The following is a 6,000-nucleotide window of genomic DNA, read 5'->3' on the forward strand; positions in this document are numbered from 1 at the left end:
TCACAGGCTGTGTTTTAAACATGACAATTAGAAGCTGATTGGCTGGTATTTTTACACTCTCCATTTTATTACTTTCCAAGCAATGATGCATCTGGTCCCATGTATCTTTATCACAGTTGGAAATGAGGTTTCAGCAGTGTCCATTATTTATATACAGATGCCTCCAATGCAATCTCATAGGAAGAGTCATATTGATTTTTCTTATTTGTTTCATGGTAATGCCCAATGTATGTGTCCCACATACAGTAGGCGGATATTAGGGCTCCACATTACGGTACTATGCATTCAACTTTGTATTACATCTCACAAAAATGATTAATGGGATCTGTTGCAGCATTGTATACTCAAAGTTATACAGTATGTAGTAAAATGCAATACAAAAACATAATTAAGATTACAAATTCTAATCGCAGATAAAAAAAATGCAAAAAAGAATTAAAAAGCTCCTTTAGACAAACCATTTAAATGGAGTTTAAATGTAACCATCTCCAATTCAATTTCTTCAAGAGAGTCACGTTGATTTTGCTGGTTTATTGTATGGCAACATCTAACGTACCGCACTCCATAAAGTGCAAATTGTGCGTTCCACTTTGTGTTCTATCTCATGGGAATTGATTTATTTTGTTCCACTTTTAAAAGACATATAAAATTATAAAAACAAACAGATGATTAGGAATTGAATTGTTACAAAAAAAATAAAATATCAAAAACAGAATTTAGACCCCTAGGTATTAATGCCTGCAAATTATAAATCCCCTTTATCTCATCTGTTCCTATTTGTTTCTGGTTTACCATTTGGTGTTTAAGGTGGCGTTAAGTAATTTGTGTTTTTCATATTATTTATAAGCAATTGAATAATGTTCTCATTAGAGAAAAGTAGAACATAATCCCACTTTATTATTAAACCTCATACTATTAACATCATAACAAGGCTATGTAATTCCCTTGTTATGAATTTCTTATTGGTACTGCTGATGTACTTTGAGAACAAGCCACATTACCGAAATCATTGTGGTTCAAACATCCTTGCATAATGTTGCAGTACTCAACATGTTCTGTGTGCACTTCATTATTGCTTTTTGTAGTCCATGGATTTTAATTTGTCATACAGTATCATGCACAAGAAACACGTACAATTGTGTCATATCTTTTTTTTAACTCTATTCATCTCTCTAGTGCAAAAAATGTGTTTTCAAAAAAAACAAAAAAGATGTAAATATTTAATTAGTGTAATAGCAATTTATAGTAGAAACACCAATTTAAAGTCACTTGATAGGCCACTAGTTCACCATATGAAGTCAGTATGACCTGTATGAGTAATTGTATAAAGTTTGTCAATGTCTGGTACTCTGCAGCATGTATAGACATACAGTATAAAGGCCAATTCAATTAGCAATGACATAGTGCAGTCATCTTGCAATGTTTGGCTAGTCACATATCCTCTCATTATAGTAGCTTAGCTATGGGAGGCAAGGAAAAATTATCCATGGCTGGCTGCAATGTGCTGTCATGGAACATACTGGCGGAGCCTCTAATTGTATCACCATCATAGACTGTAAGCTCTTCTGGGACATGGACTGATGTGAAAAACTAAATATTACTTCTAAAGCACTATGTAATATGTACAATAGAACACTGAGAATAAATGATACAGTAAACACATATACCGCATAAAAACATTTTTTCTTAAGAAAGTCAATTAACTGACGCCGTATTAATGGTTAAACAAAATACTGTCTCATGGGTGTCCAATTAGAATGTCGACTTTCAATATTTTGACAGAATGTTGACATGGATGTTATGCAAGTAACATGTAGACATGCAGAAATGTCAGCATGATCATGTTGACAGTCACAATGGTGACAAAATAGCTATTTAGGGTTAAGGTTAGGTTTATGGTTGGATTAAAATAGCAAAAAAATGGTATGTCAACATTCTGAGTGCCAACAATGTTACATGACATAATGACCATGTCAGCATTTCTGCACGTCAACATGTTGCATGCCAACATAATGCTCATGTCGACATTTACCAGTTGACATTCAGAACATGTCAACATTCCACACCCATCTTAAGTACCCATCTTAAGTACTGTACCTTTCCAGAATATCCCCTAAACGCCTGATTGTGTTCATATCGGGTGCCTGCTATGCTCAATAAACCTAAAGTATGGGTGATGAAGTGTACCTAATAAATGCCATGTACAGTAGGCCTACATATAATATTCATGTTATATTTATCTAATAATGGATCCAGACACGTTTAAAATGTATAGTTAAAGTTTAGAGCAGTATTACAGTACATATCTATGTGAAACAATTCTCAAAACTGTGTGTTCACTTCAGATTTTAATAACAGTTTGAATGGAATAGTCATATGCTTAATGACCCTGCAATACAGAATGAACCTGCAATATTGAAGTTGCATTGAACATTTTCAGTGTAGCCAGTGACGTAACTATAGAGGATGCAGGAGGTGCAGTTGCTATGGGGCCCGTTCCCTTAAGGGGCCGGTGGCCAAGTGTGCAATCCCACTGCACCATTTTAACATTTTTTGGTTGTGGCCTGGATGTTTACTTCCTGGTGGAGTGGGGACAGGGGAGGGGGGGTATGTGAGGGGTGTCACCAGGATTGTAAGACATATCTGAAGCACGGCTGACAAACGGTAGTGACTAGATCAGTCACAGATCTGAGAGTAAGCAGTAGAGTCCCGCTCTCAGTGACCTGCCCTCCCTGTGAGTGTGATGCACCAGGATTTGGAAACAACACTTTAATGCAGAGATGCACAGCCCAACCTGGAACTAGATGTCCCAGCAAGCCAGCAGTAGTTTGCAGCAGCTGTAGATAGTGTATGTGTGGTGCCAGACTACTCCCTGGTGTGTGAGTGATGCCTGTCTTCCACCTGGTGTGAGCACTTTGAACTCCTAAAGGAGGGGGGGGGATCTTTCTCTGCTCCTCTTCACCAAGCACCAGCCTCTGCTCCACTCTTTCTCCCCTGCACCCCCCAACCACCACCCCCTGCTCCTTGTCACTCTCGTGGAGTGCAGAGGGGCCTTTCTAAATTTTGCTATAGGGCCCACAAAGTTCAAGTTACGCCACTGAGGGAGTAGCTTTTACAATTTAAATGTAAGAATTACAAAATATTCAGTAATAGGCAACCTATTAATCAAAATGGTCACATACAGTAATACTCTTAATCTCAGTAATACTGTAGGCTAAACGCATTTAATCAAAAGTACTGTACACCAATCTGTAATGACAGGGCAGTGGGCATTTTAATTAGTGATGAGCGGGTTCGGTTTCTCGGAAACCGAACCCCTCCGAACTTCACCCTTTTTACACGGGTCCGAGCCATACTCGGATTCTCCCGTATGGCTCGGTTAACCCGAGCGCGCCCGAACGTCATCATCCCGCTGTCGGATTCTCGCGAGATTCGGATTCTATATAAGCAGCCGCGCGTCGCTGCCATTTTCACTCGTGCATTGGAAATGTTAGGGAGAGGACGTGGCTGGCGTCCTCTCCGTTATTGTTGAACTTGATTGTGCACTATTGCTTAATTGTGGGGAGGGCTGGGGAGCAGCTGTATAATATAGGAGGAGTACAGTGCAGAGTTTTGCTGATCAGTGACCACCAGTTATCCGTTCTCTGCCTGAAAAAAACGCTCCATATCTGTGCTCAGTGTGCTGCATATATCTGTGCTCACACTGCTTAATTGTGGGGACTGGGGAGGAGCTGTATTATATAGCAGGAGTACAGTGCAGAGTTTTGCTGATAGTGACCACCAGTATACGTTGTCTGCCTGAAAAACACTCCATATCTGTGCTCAGTGTGCTGCTTTATTGTGGGGACTGGGAACCACCAGTATAATATTATATAGGAGGAGTGCAGTGCAGAGTTTTGCTGACCAGTGACCACCAGTATATAATATACAGCATTACGGTACAGTAGGCCACTGCTGTACCTACCTCTGTGTCGTCATTAAGTATACTATCCATCTACATTCTATACCTGTGGTGCATTTTAGTTTTGCAGTTTGCTGACACAGTGACCACCAGTATATATAGCAGTACGGTACGGAAGGCCACTGCTGTACCTACCTCTGTGTCATCATTAAGTATATAATCCATCTACATTCTATACCTGTGGTGCATTTTAGTTTTGCAGTTTGCTGACACAGTGAACACCAGTATACTATATATAGCAGTACGGTACGGAAGGCCACTGCTGTACCTACCTCTGTGTCGTCATTAAGTATACTATCCATCTACATTCTATACCTGTGGTGCATTTTAGTTTTGCAGTTTGCTGACACAGTGACCACCAGTATACTATATATAGCAGTACGGTACGGAAGGCCACTGCTGTACCTACCTCTGTGTTGTCATTAAATATACTATCCATCTACATTCTATACCTGTGGTGCATTTTAGTTTTGCAGTTTGCTGACACAGTGACCACCAGTATACTATATATAGCAGTACGGTACGGAAGGCCACTGCTGTACCTACCTCTGTGTCGTCATTAAGTATACTATCCATCTACATTCTATACCTGTGGTGCATTTTAGTTTTGCAGTTTGCTGACACAGTGACCACCAGTATACTATATATAGCAGTACGGTACAGAAGGCCACTGCTGTACCTACCTCTGTGTCGTCATTAAGTATACCATCCATCTACATTCTATACCTGTGGTGCATTTTAGTTTTGCAGTTAGCTGACACAGTGACCACCAGTATACTATATATAGCAGTACGGAAGGCCACTGCTGTACCTACCTCTGTTTCGTCATTAAGTATACTATCCATCTACATTCTATACCTGTGGTGCATTTTAGTTTTGCAGTTTGCTGACACAGTGACCACCAGTATACTATATATAGCAGTACGGTACGGAAGGCCACTGCTGTACCTACCTCTGTGTCATCATTAAGTATACTATCCATCTACATTCTATACCTGTGGTGCATTTTAGTTTTGCAGTTTGCTGACACAGTGACCACCAGTATACTATATATAGCAGTACGGTACGGAAGGCCACTGCTGTACCTACCTCTGTGTCGTCATTAAGTATACTATCCATCTACATTCTATACATGTGGTGCATTTTAGTTTTGCAATTTGCTGACACAGTGACCACCAGTATACTATATATAGCAGTACGGTACGAAAGGCCACTGCTGTACCTACCTCTGTGTCATCATTAAGTATACTATCCATCTACATTCTATACCAGTGGCTCATTTTAATTTTGCAGATTGCTGACAGTGACCACCAGTATATATAGCAGTACGGTACGGAAGGCCACTGCTCTACCTACCTTTGTGTCGTCAAGTATACTATCCATCCATACCTGTGGTGCATTTCAGTTGTGCGCAGTATATATAGTAGTAGGCCATTGCTATTGATAGCTACTGGCATATAATTCCATACATTAAAAAATGGAGAACAAAAATGTGGAGGGTAAAATAGGGAAAGATCAAGATCCACTTCCACCTCGTGCTGAAGCTGCTGCCACTAGTCATGGCCGAGACGATGAAATGCCATCAACGTCGTCTGCCAAGGCCGATGCCCAATGTCATAGTAGAGAGCATGTAAAATCCAAAAAACAAAAGTTCAGTAAAATGACCCAAAAATCAAAATTAAAAGCGTCTGAGGAGAAGCGTAACCTTGCCAATATGTCATTTTTGACACGGAGTGGCAAGGAACGGCTGAGGCCCTGGCCTCTGTTCATGGCTAGTGGTTCAGCTTCACATGAGGATGGAAGCACTCATCCTCTCGCTAGAAAAATGAAAAGACTTAAGCTGGCAAAAGCACAGCAAAGAACTGTGCGTTCTTCTAAATCACAAATCCCCAAGGAGAGTCCAGTTGTGTCGGTTGCGATGCCTGACCTTCCCAACACTGGACGGAAAGAGCTTGCGCCTTCCACCATTTGCACACCCCCTGCAAGTGCTGGAAGGAGCACCCGCAGTCCAGTTCCTGATAGTCAAATTGAAGATGTCA

This window comes from Pseudophryne corroboree, chromosome 11, assembly GCF_028390025.1.
Source record: "Pseudophryne corroboree isolate aPseCor3 chromosome 11, aPseCor3.hap2, whole genome shotgun sequence".
Classification (NCBI taxonomy): domain Eukaryota; kingdom Metazoa; phylum Chordata; class Amphibia; order Anura; family Myobatrachidae; genus Pseudophryne; species Pseudophryne corroboree.